Genomic DNA, 22,810 nt, shown 5'->3' with positions numbered 1-22,810 from the left:
ACAAGGTGCCCCAAAACGCAGCCAGGCTGCTTTGGAGCTGCCTTCTGTGCTCTTCACGAGCACGCTCAGGTACTGAATAATGACAGCCGGGGCTGAGGCAGATCCTACACCGGATGATTGCTCTTATTTGCTAACATTACAACACTATTATACACGCACCTACCCTGCGAGCTTTCATCTGGCAAAATCTGTTTCTCCGGTAGCTCACCTACACAACCAGCAGACTATCAGCCCTCTCTGATCGTTAAACCAGATGCAGACCGACGCTGACACACCAAGCTCTTCCCCAGGGCTTTATTCATAAAGGCAAGATTTAAATAACGCCTTAAATCAAAACCAGCTTCCCCGCCACGGCATAAAAAGCCCAGGGAAAGCAACTTCTCGCCTTCCCTTCCAACTTTTCCCCAACCACAACCCCGGGCGAGCGCTGCCCACGCAGAAACTTCCCCCGCCGGCGTTGGGGGGCAGTGCCTCGGGGGAGGCTGGGGGCTCTGCTGGGAGTCCCGGGGCTGGGGGACGGCTCCTGGGATGGCTGCTGGGGTCCCTCCTGCCCTCACAGGGGTCCCGTGTGCCCTCGGAGCGCCGAGAGAAAGCAGCGCCGCCGCCCGCCCGAGCCTCACCCCCGGGCGCTGCCGGACCCCGGGCAGCGGCACCGAGCCGGGATCCCGGCTCTGCTCAGGGCAGCACAACTCCGCCGGGAGCCTGCGGAGCGCGGACAGCCCGCAGCAGCCCCGGCAGCAGGGTCCCGGTCGGTGGCGGCGCCCGGCCGCCCTTTTGTCTGCGGGGAGCAGCCCCGCCGCGCTCGGGGACGCAGCCCAGGAGCTCCCGCAGCCAACTTGTGCCGGGGCACGGCGGGCACAGCCCCAAGCCCACCGCCCCCCCCAGCCCAACCCAGCCCAGCCCAGCGCTGCCGCCCCCGCTTTACCTCCGCGGCCGCCCGCTCCCGCTGCCGCCGCCCCGCCAGTGCAGCCGGCAGCAGCAGCAGCAGCAGCGGCGGCGGCAGCCCCGGCCCCCCCCCCCGGCCCGCCCCGCCCCTGCCCGCCCCCTGGCGGGGCCGCCGGGGGCCGCGGCGCCGCCTCGGAGCTCGGCGAGGGGACGGGAGCGGGGTGCTGAGGGGCGCTGAGGGGCCCCGCCGCCATTTTGCGCCCTCCTCAGGCGGGCAGGTGCGGGGCGCTCCCCTCGGCAAACCCCCGGCCCGGGCAGGGGGTGCCCTGCTCGGGGAGAAGCCCCGAAACCGGCAGGAGAGCTGCGGGAGTGCTGGGGTGGCGGTGGGCTGGCTGCCTGCTGCCCGCCCGGCACCTCCTGCCCCGCTGGTCTTCACTGCCCACAGAGCGGTGTTCAGATTTTTGGCAGCCCTAATGAGCTCGAGGAAGAGTTATGTAAACACTATTAGGCGCAATAAACACATGTCAGCGTTAGGCAGTCTGGTGTAGAAATGTTGGTAAAAGCCGCGGTGAACGTTTTCCTTGTAATGCCTTCTTAACTTTATGTAGCAGCCGTAATAGGCCTGGCGCTTTGCTGTTGCCTCGGTGGAAAATCATTAAAATCATTGCCCGGTCATGGATGGGCCGGTTCGGAAGGGGAAGGGGAGCCACTGGGATCCTGCCCGCCTGCCCTCATCAATGCTGCCGATCGGAGGAAGTAGCAGGAGGCCTGCCAACTTTCCCGATTTAATTACTGAGTTGTCAGTTCCTGACTTCTTGTTTCAACTTCCTGAGGCAACATCTGGCTGTAATAACAATAAATAAATAAATAAAATAAGAATCTGATCATTCACTCGGCAGCGTTCCGTTTGCGATGTCCTTTTCACTGCAACTATTTTGAAAAACTTGGTACAGGGGACCTGGACCCCGCATCTCTTCCCAACTACCCAAAAGGAAAGACGAGAATAGTTTCAGCTGTGATCCTCGAGGCAAAGCTGTGCAAAAGTGTATATCGAGCCTTTTTCAACATGTCCAGTGGTGTGCATTTTAATCTTTCTAATCCTTCTTTTATTCAGAAGAACATTATTTTTTTTTTCACTGCATGAAGCTGAATGATATGACTTTGGGAGATAAAAAAACATAAATCCTTTTCTAGCCAAGAATTTCTGCATTTTCATCAAACACTGCTTCAAAAGGGTAATGGCGGTTTTAGAAGGAAAAAAAAAAAAAACAGCCATAAAGGATACCATATTTAAATGTTACCAAATGTGAGCGAAACACTGAAGAGAAGTTTTAAAATATCTACAACTGTGTCTTCATGTGTTCTCTGGGTCTGTTTCATGTGATGTGACAGCTTCAGCTCACAAGTCGTTATTGCAGTGGCTTTTGGAACAGTGTGCTTTTTTTTTTTTTTTGCATATCCTCACTCAATACACGCACATGCTCACAAAAATATACATCTATATATGTGCATATGCACAGGCAGAGACAAATACAGAGTGACTCAGCTCTGTGTTCTACTTGCTTAATCAGTTTTCAAAGCTCCAGTACTGTTCTCTTTTCTTATTTAAAATGCCTAAAGCCATCTTTCCCACGTTTCTTTTTTCGCTGCAAGGGTGCCAAGCCTTTGACAAAGCTAGGCAAGCTAAACTGCCTGGGATGGGCTCCTCCTCCTTGGATCACGCTCTCCTGAATGTCTTTCTGAAGGTCAGGAGGTCAGCTCATCCATTAATCACAGGGCAGCTTGGACTTCAACGCTGACCCTGCACACAAGTCTTAGGGAATCCTAGAAGACCTTCCTGATGGTCACATAGAGCTAAGGAAGGAAACTGAGCTCGGGAGGCTGAGGTGCTGGGAGCCCAAACCACCATCCCACCATCAGGTGGTGTCAGGAATGCTGTGGGGTGACAGCCGTCACCCATGAGCAGCACTCAGCACAGCCTGGCTGCTTTCACTTTGGTCTCTCCTGGGCTACAGACTGATACTACCTGTTGCAGCTGTGGTGGTAGATTCGAGTTGGGCACGTATGCCGATAACGCCTAGCTCAGCACCTCCGAGTTTGACTCTCTTCCTTAGCGTGCCCAAGTAAAACACTTGTTTTGGTTTCCCCATTCCATTCTCTCTCCCTCCCATTAAGAAGTTAGGTGTAGAGATCAAAGGAGACTAAGTAAGTGCTGTCTTTCGGGCTCATGGCAGAGGTTTGCTCTCTGGTTCTTTTTTTTTTTTTTGCAGAAGTTTCCTTTCCCTCAAAGCTTAGAGAAACTTCTGGAACATTTTATTGATTTCTTCACAGCTCACCACTGGAACTTGTAATTCCTGGTCTCCTAAGGCTCACCAGGTACTTTTTCTTTCTTCTTTCTCTCCGTTCTCCAGTTCAAGTGGCAGAAAGGCTAACTACCCTGTTAAGTAGGGCAGACTTTTGTAAATCACTGAAAGAACTCTGGATAATCCTTTCGTACCTGCCTCCCATCTTCAAGTGAAATGACTATGCCTGTTAAGTCCTCACAAGAGAGGACTGAATACTTCATATAAATTCCATTCAAGATTCTCCTGTTTTCCCTACAGTTCGTGAAAGATCAGTCAGACTCTAAAGAAGAAAGAAAACACGGTGAGGTGAGTGTCAAAAGAAGATTTTCTAGTCAAATCCTATTTAGCAGTCTTCCTACCATTAGCCAATTTCCAAGCATACAGGTCAGATTTATATTTAGAAAAGCCACCTGGGACTAAACAAAAATAGTCAAAACAAAGCACTTAAATGATCTGGACCAAATAAATGTTTCTGACACAGCAGCAAGGACTGTGCTGAGTCCTGTGATCAGATGCAGCTTTGAAAACATTTGCGTAGTCTTTTGCTATAGGAAGGAGTACAATGTTGAACACATTCTTGTGTACATTGAGGAGGCTATCTTCAACTTCCCTATTCTTTCGCTCAGGACGTTCTCTGACAACTTGTGCAACAAATATGAATCTGGCAATAAAGAGGTAGCTATGCAAACAATGAGCAAATCCTTTATGAAAAAGCCACTTGATGAGCAATTTAATACAGAGAATTTTGCAATCTGCTGGCGAAGGTCAATAACATGACAGATTAAGTCTACAATGGATTTATTTATATATTTACAATTGTGAAAGCAGAAATTGGGGTCTTTTAAAAGTGGCAGCTGTTAATTGCCAGCCTCACATATAGACATACGCTTGGAGAGACTGCTAATGAACTGAATAAAACCTAAATGAGTTTCAGGTCCAAGTTATTTGCCATAGCCCTAAGAGTTCAGGTGAGAGACACTGATTTCCATGAGGATTCCAAGCTGGGTAACATTTATTAGCTATATGGAGGCAACAGTTTCTATCTGAAACAGAATTGCCTATGCAGAAGGAAGCTTTACCAGGGAAAATAGGATCCGCTCGGGCCAGCACCAACAGCTATTTAAAAAAAAATGACATAAAGAGCCTCCTGGTTATCTATTATTGTATGGTTTGGAGACATCAGCTCATATAAAACTGCAAAATGCTTGAGACTCAGAATCAGAAATGACTTCCCATAATGAAAAGCACCATGTACAAAAATAAATAAATAAACAAACGATGTTTCAAATCCTGCAGGACATCAGACAGCAAACAAGAGAAATCCAGAATCCTACTGTGCTTGGGGGAATTTCTGCATACTTAAATGAACATTTGTTGCAACAGCCAGCCCTCACCTAGGGACATGATACAAATCCCAAGCTATTAATAATACAAACTCAATCCCTAGGAATATTCGTATTCTTCTTATTTTTATTTTTTCTACAAGATACTGGTAAGAGAGAATGTGGAATCTGTGGACAGACGTTAGAGCAAGAATTTTGTGTCTGCCATGCTTACTAGGTAACAGATGATATTTCACTTTGGAGATGAGAAATAAAGCTGTGGTGCAATCAGACCATCATGCAATAATAAGTGATGGTGGCAGCTGAGATTATAGGAGTGTCTGCAGCTACAAATACTCAGCTGGGACACCTTCAGGTTTCTGCATGTCAGCTGGTCTTCTACTATCTCTCTGGGAATTGAACTAAGCAACATATGGGTGCCATGACTTCTGAATGCATGCTAAAGGAAGTAAAAAATAAAGCTAATGAAAAATCCAACCAGTATAATTGGTATTTTAAAACCTCCTCTACTGCACTGGGTAATGGCTTAACAAGGGCATGCATAAAAGACAAAGAAGGAGTTAGAACAACTAGCCCAGTTGTTACCTGAGAGTTTCCTTCAATGATAATGAGAAGATTGGGAGAGATAATTAGGCGCATTGTGTGTAAAGAACCGCTCCACCAGGTAGTCCCCATGATGGATTGGCAGGGAGTATCAGGTAGCAAGTGTAATGATAAGACAGTGTGAAGAACACGGGAAGGGAGGACCCTTTGATGGGAGTAAAAAAGGCTGTGAAAGTCTTTAAGGTGCTAGGATGTAAAACTGTAGAAAGCAATGCCAATTTGTAAGGAATCACATCACCTTGACATATAATCAGTGATAATGAACTGGAAACTTAATGTAAAGGGCAGAGAAGTTCTTACAAGGGTGGAAGTAAATAAATAAAGAGATCTGGCTGAAGTACTACAGACTTAGCTAATACAAGATGTTTGATTTGGATGGAGAACAAACAAAAATGTAAGGTGGGCCTAAATCAAGCTGTATTTACATTCCTGGATTTGTCCCACACATCTCTTGAAGGAATTGATGCACCTTCATGGCACAGATCAGTGTTATTTGGGGGTCACAAACTAAACAATGGGAAACCCAAGTACTGGACTATAAAAGTGGAATATTTCACTTTTGTAGAAGTCCTTAATGCTGATCATGGTCTGAAATTCACAGAGTACATGGATTACAGCACCTACTGCTTCAGAAAGGTCCACCAAAAAACGTTGCCAGAAATTAGCAGTAGTAAGTTTTCCTCGTGGTATGCAACAGCATTGTTGCACGTACGTAGATGAAACATTGCCGTTTGGCCCCACAAGCTGCGTGTTCTGGCAGAGGAATCTGGATGGCTTGTTATAAGTCAAAGCTTTAGACATCTGCAGACAAGTATGAACTAGTGTCTATCCGGCAAGTAGTGGAAGGGATGTACTGCGTAAATCACACCAGTGATCCATGCTTAGAGTTCTGACCAGAAAAGAACAACAAATCTATGTTATAAAGGTGTGTGTGTCATTTTTATATAAGGACTGGGGACCAGGACTAGGGATCAGATATTCCCCCCCTCTCCCTGCCACACATAACTCTCCTACCTCTCAACACGTCTGTGCGTGACACGCTTCAGGATTTCTTTAACCTTTGACAAAACCTCAAGTGCATTCTAGAGACATACCGAGAAAAACGTGCTCGTCTGAACATCCCAAGGATAGTCGAAGCTTTGGAAGGCTACCATAACTCGCCTGGAGGAGAAGAAAGGGAGAATGAACAAGTGGGAAAACACATCTTCCCATGACCCTAACTCAGAAACTATTAACAATGGCGCCTTTCACACTTTTTCTTCAGGGAGCCTGTCCATGGGGGGACCAGAACTGGGGACTTTTCTGAGGATGACAGATAGGAGGGGTCTTTCCACCCCTGCTATTGCTCAGCAGCCCTCTCCTATGTCCCGACAAGGTGTAGAAGCTGCCCCTGTTGAACACATGCAGAACAGAGGGCCAGACTGTCTGCAAGAGACAAGGGGCTGTCTCGGCTTGGAGCAGAAAGAGACATCAGCCCCTGATACCCACACTGCCACCTACCCCACGGTGTCCCTGGGAAATAGATCTGAGGCTCTCAGGGAGTTTGCAGAAGAGAATGAAAGTCTGGACAGTAGTACGAACCCGGGAAGCAACCCGGAGAAGAGAGTCAAGATTGGGGGAAGTGCAAAACATAAGGATCAGGGCTGGATGGAGCACCGCATTGAAACCTGTGCCACAAAAAAAAGAGCAGAGTCCTGGTGATTGGGGATTCCTTGCTGAGGGGCACTGAGGCTCCTATCTGCCTCCCAAATAGCCTAGCAAGAGAAGTGTGCTGTCTTGCTGGGGCACGTGTCATAGATGTTAGGAAGGCTCTGCCACGACTCATTAAACTGGAGGACTACTATCCTCTCATAGTCATTCAGGTTGGATTCCAGGAAGCTGCTATTAGAAAAATGAAGAATATTAAAAAGGACTTTGCATCCCTGGGGAGGTTGTTGAGGGGATTGGGGGTGCAGGTCCTCTGCCCTTCCGCTGGGTGACTGGGATGCAGATAGAAGGAGCAGAACAGGACAGGTAAACGACTGGCTGAGGGGGTGGTATCTGGACCAGGAATTTGGGTATTTTGATCTGGTGCTGTCCTTTGAGAGGCCGGGTGTGTGGGCTATGGACAGACACCAACTGAGCAAGTGGGGCACAAGTGTGTTGGGGAGCAAGCTCTCTGGGCTGATTACCAGGGCTTTAAACTAGGTTTGATGGGGGAAAGGAGGGGAGCTAAAGGTGACAGAGAAGGGCTGGGGGAAATCGTCACTACCATCACTATTGAAGGCAAGGAAAAACTTCTGAGCTCTCCCATAGGATTGTCTGAGGGCTCCTCAGAGAAGGTCGCATCCCCAATCCCCCGACCAGTATCTTCTTCTTGCATCCCCATAGGGGTAACTGCACCTGCTGCTTCCCTAAAGTGCCTGTACACCAGTGCACAGAGCATGGGAAATAAACAGGATGAGCTTGAGATCTGTGTTCGGTCGCGGGGCCACGATTTCATTGTGATCACTGGTGGGACAGCTCGCATGACTGGAACGCTGTCATGAAGGGCTACCTCCTCTTTGGGAAAGAGAGGCTGGGGAAGCAAGGGGGTAGGGTTTCACTTTGCGTGAGGGAGCAACTAAAGTGTACCCAGCTCCAGCTGGGGGAGGGTGAATTAAGAGGTGGGCTGGTGTGGGAGACATTGTGGTGGGGGTCTGCTATAGGTCTCCAGATCAGGAGGAGGAAGTCGATGAGGCCTTCTATGAGCAGCTGCTAGTAGCCTCACGATCATGAGCACTGGTCTTCATGGGGGACTTCAGTTACCCAGACATCTGCTGGCTAAGCAACTCGGCCAGGCACGAGCAGTCCAAAAGGTTCCTACAATGTGTTGAGGACAATTTTCTGACACAGGGGGGTGGAGGAACTGACGAGGTGGAGGGTGCTCCTGGACCTCGTTCTTACCAACAGGGATGGCCTTGTTAGGGTTGTGAAGGTTGGGGGCAGCTTGGGATGCAGCGACCATGAGATGGTGGAGTTCCAGATGGATCTAGGCAAAGGAAGTAAGGCTAAAAGCAGGATTGCTACCCTGGACTTACACGAAGAGCCAGCTTTGACCTCTTCTGGGGCCTGCTTGGGAGTATCTCATGGGATAAGTTGCTAGAAGGCAAGGGTCCTTGTGAGAGCTGGGCTACATTTAAGCAGCACTTCTTCCATGCTCAGGGCCAGTGCATCCCAAAGAATAGGAAATTGGGGAAGGGGGGCGGGAAACCCGCGTGGACGAGCGAGGAGCTCATCAATAAGATCAAGAGGAAGAGGAAAGTCTATGAAATGTGGAAAAAGGGCCTGTCCTCTTGGGAGGAATATAGATGTGTTGTCAGGGCCTGCAGGGACACAATGAGGAAGGCTAAAGCCCACCTAGAGATGAGGCTTGCAAAGGAGTTAAAGGATAATAAGAAGGGTTTTTATCAAGTATGTAAAAAGCAGAGGAAGACTAGGAATAAAGTGGGTCCCTTGCTGAATGAGGGGGGTGTCCTGGTCACGGGAGATGCTAAGAAAGCAGAGATACTGAATGCTTTCTTTGCTTCAGTCTTAGCTTCAAGGACGCTCCCCTGGGACTCCTCGCCCCTGGCAATAGGACAAAAGGTTTGGGAAATGGAAGGCTCCCCCATGGTGGGCATGAGAGTGGTTCGGGAGCGTTTGAGTGGGCTCAACGCACACAAACCCATGTGTCCCAATGGGATGCATCTGCGTGTGCTAAGGGAGCTTGATAGACGTGATCGCTGAACCACTCTCTATCATCTTCGAAAGGTCCTGGAGAACGGGTGAGGTGCCTGAAGACTGGAGGAAAGCCAGTGTCATTCTGATCTTCAAGAAGGGCAGGAAACAGGATCCAGGAAACTACAGGCCGGTAAGTCTCACCTCTGTCCCTGGAAAATTATTGGAACAGCTTGTTTGGATAAAAAGGACTGGGGACCACTTTCCTGGTAGACTCCCAAGTTCCTCCTTGCTGCTTCTAGTCTAGTGTTTAAAGCCATGCAATAGTGCATATTTATTATGATTTTTTGCAGAGGTAGAATATGATATAGAAGAGGATTGATGTCCTGGAATATCTCATATAATCAACCAAGAACTGGCTTTGTGTCAATGACTACTTTCTACTCAATATAAAATCACTACTTTTTGTGCGCATATATAATTTCTTTTCGTTTTTAAAAATAAATACATAGATTTTAGTCTCTATTAAGAGATTTGGGGGCAATTTTACATATTCTTAATAAGTAGCAGATTGAAAAAGGGAAGATATGAAAAGTGGCAGATATCTTTAGTATGTAGAAAGACAGCTTCATAACTAGAGAACAACAAACTCAAGGACAAAATAGAAGTGTTCCAGAGTACGTTATTCATTCTGAACGAAAAATTAACATTGATAGACTGCAGAAGATACATTATTTAAATCCAAAGAAATGTGTAGTCTTTTTTTCCCCCTAACAGCTGTATCTTGTAGTTAATGGAGATTAAGTACTTTCCTAAATTAAAGATCACATGTGTCAAAATACTTTTAAGCTGCCTCTCGATTTAATCAAATTGTTTCTTGTTCTTGCATTATTAGAAAGGGCAAATAAAAGTTCCAGATATCCCAACTGTTTCTTACCCCTTATTTAGCATAACCCAATAGTTTCCCTTTTTGTTCAACTCTCACAGACCTGTTCTGAAATCCACAGAGGTGATGAGAGTCTTCGTAAGACTGCAGTAGTCTTTGGCTCAAACCTAGCCTTCCCAGTCATGCTTAACAATGACAAAACATTGATAGAACTATATTTGTGTACCTGCTGAGATGAGTTAGCTGTGTTAGCTCTGTCTTCCAGCTAGGAGATAACCCTGAGAACACACACAGCAACTTGTTCTCTGGGGACCAGAACTGAGAACTGTGTACTGCCTCCACAAATGGGAACAAAATTCTTAGAAAACCCCTTCCTCCCCACCCCCACCCCCTTTTTTTTTCCCCTGGCAACTCATGTCCCCCTGCATCTAGCATCCTTGTAGATTTTCTTTACTTTTTGTCCTGTTCTCTCTCTCCATGGTCACATAGGTAATATCATGGTGTTGCACAGCGTGCGTACCCACTGTCATCTTCCTCGCACAGAAGGACATTAACCCCTGATAGCTGAGACTCTGGTTCATAGAGCTTGGGAGGAAGATCAATTCTCTTCAAGTTGCTGGACCTCTTCAGGAAGCAGAGACCCAGGCCTGAAGGGAAGATGACAGACTTTCTTCATACTGCTTTTGATCTGCATATTGTGAAAGCAGTATTTCTTTCATGAACAACAGCACATTCTCACGATTTCCACTTAGTCAAAGTAGCAATCTTCCCACCAGTATCCATCCCAACCTGTTTCTACTTACCACAAGGCAAAATCTGCATTCACATTAAGGCACCTTTTTCACACAGCCCCTTTTTCAGTCTTCCAAATACTTAAGAACCTTCTTCAACGTCAGGCTGACCTGTGTGCACTTGGGCTTCTGAGGCCTTTTTTTTTTTTCCTCCAGTGCTTGGAAGGGAACTTAGAATCCACCTAAGTAATTTCACAGAAAACAGACAAGGTGAAGGAAGTACTCAAACTCCTCAACAGTAACAACCACAGAACCCAGGAACACTTACCTGCTGTCTTCTGAACTCAAGTCACTTCCAAAGTGCTTTGCAGTGAAATAGTGCCACCAGGGTTTTTCTAAAGAAGGCACCACCAATGTAACTAGCTCATAGAGTCTCTGAAACTATTTCACAGAGAGGGCAGAAAACATGAAGGATAAACAGCCTAGTAGGGAACACTGAGCCCAATTCACCACAAGAGAAAAACACCCTAGGCTACCCAAACCTCAGTCTCTCCTTGGGAGGCAATTCTCCCACAAGTCCTCAGGCTTCCTATATAGCAAAGGTCAAATGACCCACACCTGGCAGGTTTCACTTAACAAGGGTGGAGGCAAGAGACCTTGTGGAATAAGCTCGTCTACCTGGCTTCAAAGTTTTAAGGTCTATTGCTCCTTATCACTAGTAGAAATAACCTGACAAGGGGCTTAGTGGTTACAGTTGACCTGATGAATTAACTACAAAAGGTGCACAAGGGTCATATTTCTGTTAGTCATTCTGTGAGCAAAATTAGTACGGAGCCTGTTAAAAAAATAAATACAAATAAATTAAAGAAATGAATAAAAAAGAAAATGACCTTAAAGGCAAACTTGCCATCATAGATTTTCATCTGTCTAGTCATGACAGATAAAGAATTTAGCAATCAGAATTCCTTTTCTTGATATTAATGTTATTTACATTTTCTTCTCTGAGATCCCTTCTTTATGCAGGACTTTTCTAAATCTAGCCCCATGACCTCTGACTACACTATTTATAGAATCATAGAATATCCCGAGCTGGAAGGGACCCATAAAGATCATCAAGTCCAACTCCTGGCACCGCACAGGTCTACCCGAAAGTTTAGACCACGTGACTAAGTGCACAGTCCAATCGCTTCTTAAATTCAGACAGGCTTGGTGCAGTGACTAGTTCCCTGGGGAGCCTGTTCCAGTGTGCGACCACCCTCCTCTTGGTGAAGAACTTCTTGCTAACGTCCAGCCTAAACCTTCCCTGCCTCAGCTTAACACCGTTCCCGTGGGTCCATTACGGAGAATAGGTCAGCACCTGCCTCTGCACTCCCCCACGCGAGGAAGTTGTACGCTGCAATGAGGTCCCCCCTCAGCCTCCCCTTCCCCAGGCTGAAGAGGCCCAGTGACCTCAGCCACTCCTCATACGGCTTCCCCTCTAGGCCCTTCACCATCTTCGTCGCCCTCCTCTCGACACTTTCCAGCAGTTTAATGTCCTTCTTGTACTGTGGTGCCCAGAACTTCATGCAGTACTCGAAGTGAGGCCGCACCAGCGCAGAGTAGAGTGGGACAATCACTTCCCTCGATTGACCAGCAATGCCGTGCTTGATGCACCCCAGGATATGGTTGGCCCTCCTGGCTGCCAGGGCACACTGCTGGCTCATGTTCAACTTGCTGTCAACCACCGCCCCCGGATCCCTCTCTGCAGGGCTGCTATCCAGCATCTCGTCGCCCAGTCTATATGGGTTGCCCCGTCCCAGGTACAGGACCCGGCACTTGCTCTTGTTAAACTTGAAGCCCAGCTCTCCAATCTGCCCAGATCTCTCTGCAAGGCCTTTCCACCCTCATCTGAGTCTACAATTCCTCCAAGTTTGGTGCCATCAGCAAATTTGCTCAAAACACCTTCTAGTCCTACATCTAAATGGTTTATAAAAACATTGAAGAGGACCGGCCCTAAAATGGAGCCTTGAGGGACCCCACTAGTGACCATGCACCAGCCTGATTCGGCCCCATTCACCACAAGCCCTTGAGCCCTGCCTGTCAGCCAATTGCTCACCCACCGTATGATGTGTTTGTTAAGTTGTATGCTGGACATTTTGTCCAGTAGGATCCCACGGGAAACCATGTCAAAAGCTTTGCTCAAGTCCAAAAAGATCACGTCAGCTGGTTTCCCGTGATCAACTAGGTGGGTGATCTTATCATAAAAGGAATTCAGATTTGTTAGGCAGGACCTACCCCTCATGAACCCATGTTGGCTGGGACCAATGACTGCATTGTCCCCCAGGTGTGCTTCAAGAACTTCAAGGATCATCTTCTCCAGAATTTTACCAGGCACTGATGTGAGACTGACAGGCCTGTAGTTGCCACGGTCTATTTTCTTGCCCTTCTTGAAAATTGGTACAACATTTGCCAGCTTCCAGTCCACTGGGACCTCTCCAGATTCACAAGATCATTGAAAAATAATCGAGAGAGGTCCCATGATGGCGTCAGCCAGCTCCTTAAGCACCCTGGGATGAATCCCACCCGGTCCCACGGACTTGTATAGATCCAGGTAGAGCAGCAAATCCCGCACACGTTCAGGGTCGGTTGGGAGTTGATCATTCCCACCATCGTGGTCCTCCAGCTCAGGGCACGCGGGGTGTATTTACTTCGGCTGTGTAGAAGCTATCACGCATAAATGCCAAGCTCTGGATCCTCACTCACTATTCAGGTCAAGGACTGGGCTGCAAGTTTTGGCTTTAATTTGGTTACGTGCCTGCATTGCTGTTTCCTGGCAGGTCATGGGAAGAAGGTTGGCTGGCTTGCGGCAGCTTATGTGCACGTGGCTTTTAGGCTGCAGCCAAAGCGTTCCTCTAGATCTGGAAGTTTGAAGATGGTTGGAAAAGCCATCTGAGTGGTTAGAAAGCTGCCTGGCAGAGAAGGACCTGGGAGTACTGGTGGCTAGTCAACTGAATATGAGCCAGCAGTGTGCTCAGGTGGCCAAGAAGGCCAACAGCATCCTGGCTCGTACAAGAAACGGCGTGGCCAGCAGGACTAAGGAAGCCATTGTGCCCCTGTACTTGGCTCTGGTGAGGCCGCATCCCAAGCACTATGTTCAGTTCTGGGCCCCTCACTACAAGAAGGGTATTGAGGGGCTCCAGTGAGTCCAGGGAAGGGCAACAAAGCTGGTGAGGGATCTGGAGAACACATCTTATGAGGAGCGGCTGAGGGAGCTGGGATTGTTCGGTCTGGAGAAGAGGAGGCTCAGGGGTGACCTTATCACACTCTACAGATACCTTAAAGGAGGCTGTAGCGAGGTGGGGGTTGGCCTGTTCTCCCACGTGCCTGGTGACAGGAGGAGGGAGAATGGGCTAAAGTTGCGCCAGGGGTGTTTTAGGTTAGATGTTAGGAAGAATTTCTTTACTTAGAGGGTTGTGAGGCATTGGAACAGGCTGCCCATGGAAGTGGTGGAGCCACCATCCCTGGAGGTGTTTAAAAGACGTTTAGATGTTGAACTTAGTGATATTTTTTAGTGGAGGACTTGTTAGTGTTAGGTTAGAGGTTGGACTCGATGATCTTGAGGTCTCTTCCAACCTAGAAAATTCTGTGGTTCTGTGATAACAGTTACTTAGACGACGTTTGCAAAATTAGGTTTTCACTGTTTCCTTCAATCCAAAGAGGTCATTTAGAGTCTTGTAATTAAAGTCAGTGTTTTAGATCAAGCACTCTTGATTGTCATAAATACAGCTGATACTTGTTAGTATTTATGCTGCACTTTTCCGAGTGTGCTAAGGGGTTGTGGAAACACGGAAAGAAAGGTTTGCAGCTATGGGGATAAAATGTGCCTCCCTAGCAAGCATCTGTCTGACTGCAGCGTGCTGCAGAGCATTCTCTTATTGCTTTCTGTCCGGAATAATACGAAAATTGTATTGAATCAGGAGTGAGGGAGGACGGCGTGCGCAGCTCCCCCAACCCCAGCCCCAGCTCAGCTCTCCCTGCGGGCCGGGGCTGCCGCAGTGAGAGCTCCCTCTCCTGTTCCACACGGCCTGCATCAGCCTCCTGCTCGCCTTCAACCCCAGCATCTGCTTCCCTGCGAGATTTTGTCGGTGCCCCGTTTAACACACGTTTCCATTTTAGACGAGCGGTGTTCAGCTGTTTTCATTTACTGCTTGTTATTGTTTTGTGCTGTGGCTTTCCATTGATTAAGGTAAAAATCAATACCTCTTCTGCAGAAAAAAATCTGAATAAACTGAATGCAAATAACCCAATCATCAAGGCACCACTTAAATTAAAGGGAAAAAAAAAAAAAAAGAATGCACAACATCCTAAGACCAACCTTCTCTCTTTATGGCCAGTTGCACTGTCGAATCATTGGCATTTATGATCCGAGTGAATTTTTGTTTAAGTTGTCATCATTTTTTGTAAGCATGGAAAATACTTCTTGGAATGAACACATGAGATTATTTTCAATTAATTAATTAATTTACTTCTTGCATTTTAATATCTTCACAATGTGAGCCTGAAAAGTGTTTCCCTGACAAGGTCCAAGCACAAGCACAAACTTGCAGCACTTGGCTTTCAATACAGTAAAGAATACTTTTGATAAGAAATATTTGTGTTGGGAGTTGTGTTGCTATTTCTCATTAATCTGCCTCCTTCTGTGGCCCTATGTCCTCCTCCTTTTCCCAAAATCTACTGGTTCATCTACATAAATCCTCCTCTTTGGGGAAAGAACAGTCATCTGCTAAATGCTTTTACAGCCCATAGTACAGGAAGACCTGACTGGTCTTTGGCATTAGAATATTTTCTAGGAATTCTTTATTTACTATTCCTGGGCATAATATATCACGGACAATTTCCATTGGTCTCATGTTTTATCGAAGTTTATTTTTTATCCCACTTAAACATGACTTAGTTGCCCTCAGAGTAGCAAGTTTACAGTACAGCAGCTTCTGCAATACAGTCACGACATAGATTATATAGAATAATGGTCGTGTTACAGTATGACATGAAGAAATACTGCAATGTCGTGAAGACTTGCAGTGGCAGCACCAATGACGCACCACAATGACATTTTCCCCTTGTTTGGACACTGCTGGGTAGCAAACATCTGAAACAAAAATCCTGTTTACCCACAGATAGTTTTGGTGCTATCAGCAGTGCACACTTCTCTGAGCCTGCCTTCACTCAACCCTGGCCAAGGCTGAGTGAGCACCAGCCTAAATATGAAGGCACCTCAATTTTCACGCTTATTCAATCCTGGGCCTCTGCTGAGACTACGCTAGTAAAAGTGCCATGTGTAAACATGGCTTTATGAAATGCATTTGTCCCCAAAAGTCCAACTGCAACAGTTACCGATGTGTCTGCATAAAGCATATTTGTGTGTGTGAGAGAGAAACAGAGAGCATCTATTTGCCAGGAGATTCAAACATAATACTGTGTACAGACAAGTTATTCGAATATTTATCCCCTTATGTTTGAAAGTTCTGGACTGTGCAACATACAATTTATCTGCCTTCCCACAGTATTTTAGTTTTAACAGGCACAAAATGCTCCAAACACTCAGCCTCCCAAATCTTAAGGTCTGTGAGGGCTCAAGGCAACCTTACTGTCATACATTTTTACATCTACAAATTAATGGAAAGTGCTATCTTTTTCATTTACTGTTATTGTCTTTTCCATTTGGATTTATTCCATTGTTCTACACCGGAGAAAATGTCTTCAGAATTTCTTATCAATGATGCTCTGCAGAAAAAAAAAAAAAAAAAAAAAAAAAGAAGAAAAAAAGTAAGATTTCATAGATTTCAGAAGTTTATGTACTACATTGCCAGGCAGGAAGGCAGGCAATATAGTGGTCATGAATCTTCTGGGGAACAGATCTTGACCACACTGGATATTTAAGTTTTCACTGCATCTTAAAAATAAATAAGTAAATAAATTCAAATTTCACATCTTAATGCACAACTGTCAAAGTCACTTTTAGCTCACTTTTCTCCATGTATGAACCTAACATGGCTGCTGTCCTTTTGCCAGCCCTCCTTCTACATTCGTTTTTGAATCCACTGTCTGACTTCAAGGACATTTCTCAGAAGTCCTAAAGATGCAGGTTGTTACAAGGTTTGGGAGCTTCATGCCTAGGTTGAGGATGGAGGCCTTCCTGCTGCTGCTGGGGTTAGGGAAGCCAGCCCATGTGAGAGCTGCTGTTTGGTGGCACACACAGCCACTGCCTGGCCAAGAAGCCAGCCCGCCCTTTGCAGAGACTTTTGTTCACCTGGCAGCATAAATAAAACGTAGATGGGGGGCACAAGAGGGAGCCGGTGCTCTGGTCGATACATCAGGGAGGTTTTGCAGGGGATGAGCTAAAGACGGGAAAAGAATGAGGATGCTGTTGTTGAAGGCAATAAGTTCAGGGAGAGGCAACTGCAGGGATGGCAACAGAAGGGTTTGTGTAAGAGGAAACCTAGCCAGAGGGGTGATTTTGGAGAAGATGTAGGGCACAAGTTTATAGGAAGCAAGGCTGCCTGAGTAAAGTTGTTACAATCTGCTTACTGTAAATGTAATTGCTTGTAGACAATAGAAGACAATAATTGTAAATTACGAAACATAATGCGTAAACTGTAGCTCATGTATAACACGAGACAATATCCTCCCTGTTAACAGGCTTGAAGTTTAATGTCTTACTAGATTATCATGCCAATAATGAAGTTTCATTATTTAAAGGAGATACATTATGGGAAAAACAATCATAGCAGCAGTATTCAAGTAGTTATCCACTCTGCAGTTTTCCCATATTTCCAAGCTGTTTGTTGCTTTAAAAGAAACTATAATTACATTCAGCACTTCCCAGTGTTCAAAAATTGGTATTGCTCGGCTTGCCACTAGGTTATTATCCTGCAGTAAACATGGGCAAGGTGTTCAGTGCAATCACAAATAAAAACCAAAATGGTCTGGTCAACACTATCACATTAAAATGATGACCACACAGCAGAAAAGACTGAAAAATATTTCACTTTTTTATTAACTACTGAAGAACATTAATTTACCCATAACTCTACACCAAAGGTGTGAATTTAGGCAGCATACCTAGGCTGTCTTTTCTCTAGCTCATGGTAAACACTTAGTCTCCTACAAAGTGGCTCATTTTACTAATGAGACTAGATCCTTATACCATTAAAATACTGGCAAGTGTAAGGAAGAAGGCACTATACTGAGACCCTGTATAGATACTGCATTTTCACAGAAGAATAGCTGACTCTCCATTTCCTACACTTTATTTTGCTTGTTGGTTTGCTTTTCTAGGATAAATCATATTTACCAATGGAAACCAAAGCAAGAAAATAATCTCAGAGATAGGAGAACTATGATCAAAGCAACTAAATGTTAAAACTATGGGAAATCCAAGATTCAGAGATCCAGGAAAATAAAATAAAATAAAATAAAATAAAATAAAATAAAATAAAATAAAATAAAATAAAGAATTTCCATCTCTAATGTAATTTCCTTGTGAATGTGCTGCAGTCAGAGCCATTTACCAGAATGTCAGGAAGAAAAGTTAGATGCTGTTGTGAGTGAGCACTTGACAAAGAGTCTAGGTATATGACAGAAAGTTTCCATCTTCAACAGGGATCCAAGAAGTTAGAACAAAACAGTCAATCACTTTCTTAGAAGACAGTGCTGAATATTTTCGGATACTCTCTCTGGATGCCAGCCCACAGACTCCTTCTGGAAACCAGCTGCTGTAAGGAAATGAGGGTATTCATAAAAATAGCTAAGGAGGGAGCAAGAAGATCAGAGCAGACAATTTCGACAACAGACAGAAAGAGAAACAAATGTCATGGAGGAACACAAAAGATCATTTTCTTCTTTTTGCAGTGGTGCTAATAAGAGAAAAGGATGTGCACAAATAATGACACTGGTAAAGGCAAATGTGTATGGGAGAAAAAGCCACTACTTTAAACCCTGCGCTCATTTTGTCTTCTTTAGTCTTAATATGAGTGCAATAAAAATTATTTTGCACATACAATGCAGGCTATATTTCCCTAGAATATATTGCAAAAATTGTGTTCGTAGGTGTGTAACTGATCACAAAACTTTGTTTCGGCTGTGTTAAGAAAAGGCTGATATAAATTAGGGAACTTGCTGAAACCTCAAGAAATATACATTATGGTAAGAGAGACAAAACCATCTTGTAGAGGGACATCTACATACCACTTGGGCTCTCAGAATACAGCCCTGCACTGGGCATTCATGCTAAGGAATAAATTTAAACCTTTTTCTCATCAACCAGATAAAGGTATATTAAATTTGGAGGTACAAATTCATGCATTGTGGTGTAAGTCTGCAGAGCCAAAGTGAGGTAGGCTTAGAGCAATATTCAGTAAAAATACTTTTTTATCTGTGACCTTTCCTTTAGAATTTCTGTGATAACACTTGGGGATTTTACATTAAGTTTCTTAGTATAAAATTGAGCACCGAACAGACTTTTAGAAAGATTATGATGCTAGAGGGATATTTAATGGTGAAATCACTTACTGTAGTACTCATTTCCGAGAGCAAAGGTCTGAAGTGAAATGAATTTGGTGATCTTAGATTAGTCCTTGGTGGGCAGAGGTCCATGTCTGAAGTCAGCTACGTGTATAATTAGGTATAATTTCTACATCTGTTCAATAGAGGTTAATTGAACTATCACAATAATTGAATTCCTGGACTTCTGAGTTTTCTGTTCAACGTGTTCCTGTGAGATGCGAGCCAAGCATTCATCATCTAACACATTTATAGGAAATTCCTATTGCATTTGGTATTTGGTTTGTGGGTTAATACAAGGTATTGCCATTTTTCAAATGTCTGAGCACAAATACAAATCCAATCTTCCAAAATAAACAAGCAAAAGAAAGAGCCACATGTAGATAGATTCTATACTAAGAGCTCCTCATATCTTAAAGAAACAGTCAAAAGCAGATAGGTTACCAACTGGCAAAGCAGAAAATCTCTAATAATCTCACCCGTGTATTCTGCAAGAATTTCACTCTTCTTGTGATGGTATTTAAGATTAAGGATGCATTATGAGTATTCAGTAAATAAAATCTTTGCATTAATTTTGAGCCTGGAATAATACTGCATTATTTTCTTTCTACCATCACAGGTGTGCAAACATATGACAAAAGCATATGCATGAATGCGGTGTATACTTACTATTCTGTGTATGAAAGCAGTTACACACATTTTACAAGGCTACTGCTCACTCATTCAGAAAACTAACAGGTTTTCTTTTACCGCTTCCATATGAGAAAAAAGTAGACAGGCACCATGATGAACTGCATCCATTTATGCATTCACCTGGGATCTAGCATTATTGGATTATTCTTGGCTGACTACACTTGTCAGACCCACTTTTTAATTTTTTAAGGAAACAACATTTGCTTTTCATTTATTGAGTTTAGCCTTTAGAAGGAATACAGACTTTCAATATTGAAGTCCTCTGTGCATTGAAACTGACAAGCTAGCAAATAATTTTTTTTTTCAGAATATCTAGGAAAGATATTCTCCATTCCCATATAGCCATAGGCTTCCCAGCTAGGGCTGCCAACAGCTATGTCAGAGATGGTCAGGAGGTGGAATTTCACCAGAACGCCTTTAAAAATGTAGACATCTCAGTAATAATAATAATAATAATAATAATAACAACAACAACAACAATAATAATAATAACCCCCCAAAAAATGGAAAAACTGCCATACTGTCTCAAGGGCTTTATAAGCATTAAGCTTGAGTAACCCCGAGTCAGTGAGGTGGGACTACTTCTCTCGTGGTACATCAGTTGATATTAGTAGTGTCTTGCCTTGATGTAGTATGGGAATTATGGGAGTTACCGTCTCTCTGAGGAGTACAGCTCATAGTACACAGTAGACACAAGGCACAAATATATCAAAATTTCTAAATTATTCATTTTCTATTTCATTAATTCTCTCTAACTATTACACTTTTTGCTTACAGAGGATTTTTTTTTTAAACTAAAAGTGCAAGATTCTGAAAAAAAGTTTGGTTATGTTTGATCATATTTTTAACTACAATTTTCTGAAGAAAGTCTCATTACCAACCTATTAGAAACATAACTGGTGTTACTACCCAATTTAACGCAAGTCCATAACTAGTCATCTCATAAACTTTTCGACTTCATCAGATTGGTGGAAGTGCATCCATTAGTGGTCCTACTTGGAAAAGCCTAGTCAAAAGTATTGCAAAGTTTCAAGTGCAGAGAACACAGGACTGATCCCTATGAACACACTTCACATTTCTCGCAACTCAATCCTATAAACCAATTTTAGTGATGCAGTGAAGTTCACTGTCTGCTAAGTCATTGTGAATCATAAAGTTCCCATTTGTGTGGTATAAATCAACGTAACTATTCAACAATTAAATCTACAATGAATATATTTTTTAAATTACCAAGCATTATGTTTCATTTTACAAGCTTGCACATGCATTCTTTATAGCTTACTGTCATGTAATGCTTTATAAATGATACTTGATAAACAACAGCTGTATAATCTTAGAAATATTCATCAAGAGTCACATGTATCCATGGTAAATCACTTTTGACTTGTACAATGCTGGTGGCTGGCATATAATCTTCTAACTGCTTGCATGTGGAACATAATAGGACATGGCACTATGCTTCTGCGAGACCAAAATACATTCAGAAAACATACTTAGGTATCAATTGCAAGCAAGAATGAAAAACATTTGTCAAGTGCACAGTTCCAAAGTGTAAATCTCATAGTAGATGCTATATTTATGGTACACCACTATGCATATTTTGCATACTGTTTATTTTTAAATTGAACTTCATTGCATTCATTTTCACAGTTTATTGGCACTGAAACCTAAATCTTAGTGAAGATGTGGTATTAGGGATTGTTTTTGCTCTCCCATAAGCTACAACTAGCAGCAACTCCTGTACTTCTCTCAGCTGTTAAATTTCTGCTAATTCCCTAGGTTATGTCATAGTTTATTTCCTATCTGCTAAATGTGTTTCAGCTTTCAGAAAAGTTCCCGTGAGGCAGAATATGGGATAAGAGGGATCAGCTATTCTTTCAGATGTTGGTGTACAACTTCTGCGGAGCCATCTACAATGTTCTTATGTCACAGGGAGTTTAGGGGACGAAGACATAAGGAATTCCACCGTGCACATGCTGAGGGCAACATAGCGGTGTTGCTGTTACATAGCTGTTGGACTAAAGCATTAAAGTGCTCTGTGATTGCTACCTTTGGGCTCTTCACTGAATTGAACTGCTTGTTACAGCAGCCTCATCTCTGTTTTATTGAGACCATGCAGTTGGTGTTCAACATTTACGCTGTACGGTTACAATACTCCTCATGAAGCACCACTATTTATGCTTTACTTAGGATCACCTGAAAAAGCCAAGGTCTAAGGTACACACTGTATCTACTCTACTCACAGTAATTTCCATGACACGGGTTATGCTTTTATTTTATTTTATTTTAAAATTGGAGTTAGGATTCACCTCACCTAATCATCTGAAAGTAAGACACCTAAAGCAACCTCCTTATCTAGGCTTCCTGTAACACCCAGTGGAGAGAAACAGACCAGTTAATTAAAAGTCCAATTAATGCCATCCTAAATAGTATCTAAGAAAAGTGGATGAACCTCCCTGTGGAGGGCTCTGTCCCTCTCTGTAGACTCTAGAGACGGCCTAAAAGGCTTCCTTCAAGTAGAAACACAATTTTTTCAAGGTAATATGAAGTGAGATGAATGATGCCAGCTGTGTCCCTCTTAGTCACTGTGCAATACCTGCCACAGCTGCCCTGAACTACAGAGCACATTGCTTTTTTTACAGAGCATATGGCATAATTTACCCCATCTTTGCAAATCAGACATAGCCCAGGGAGGCAGCCGAGTTTACCTGGTCTGTTGTGTCAGCCTCTAAAGGAATTAAGAAATTAATCCATAACTTGGTAAATAGCTTTCATTTGATGTACATTAAGTGGTAGCAAATTTTTACTTTCAGGATAACCCTATAAGATCTGGAGCTTTTTCAGGAAGACACCGTGTGAGAAGGCTTTCTACTAGTCGTTCACATCCCTGATATTCAGTTAATAGAATTTGCAGTCTCTGCAATTCTGCATTTTTGTCTGAGGTATGCCAAAACATCTCAGGTTTTTGACAGAAGTTAAGGGATTCTCTTTATATCCTCTTATCTCCACCCTGAATAGAGGAAGAGCTGGAGCATGTATTTTATTCTTGTACAGAGGAAGAACTTAAGAAGGGGCTCTGAACAAAGGAGAAGCTGCAGAGAAAAA

The 22,810-nt window shown here is 44.1% G+C and overlaps 1 protein-coding gene and 1 long non-coding RNA gene across 4 annotated transcripts in view; both read right to left on the bottom strand.

The window, feature by feature from the left end:
• Positions 1-1,022, bottom strand: part of RARB (retinoic acid receptor beta) — a 320,997-nt gene extending 319,975 nt beyond the window's left edge. For all 3 annotated transcript variants that reach the window (XM_068674399.1, XM_068674398.1, XM_068674400.1), the window contains exon 1: positions 926-1,022. The gene's annotated coding sequence lies outside the window, so the exon portion shown is untranslated. The remainder of the gene's footprint in view (positions 1-925) is intronic.
• Positions 1,023-9,952: 8,930 nt separating this feature from the next.
• On the bottom strand, positions 9,953-11,088 carry LOC137851699 (uncharacterized). The gene is made up of 3 exons (XR_011093371.1): positions 10,800-11,088; positions 10,544-10,713; positions 9,953-10,428 (listed from the first exon to the last, which is right to left on the bottom strand). It is a non-coding gene; the product is annotated as an uncharacterized lncRNA (long non-coding RNA).
• Between the last annotated feature and the right edge of the window lie 11,722 nt (positions 11,089-22,810).

The sequence above is a fragment of the Anas acuta genome, chromosome 2, assembly GCF_963932015.1.
Source record: "Anas acuta chromosome 2, bAnaAcu1.1, whole genome shotgun sequence".
Classification (NCBI taxonomy): domain Eukaryota; kingdom Metazoa; phylum Chordata; class Aves; order Anseriformes; family Anatidae; genus Anas; species Anas acuta.
This window is presented reverse-complemented; position numbering and strand designations above follow the sequence as displayed.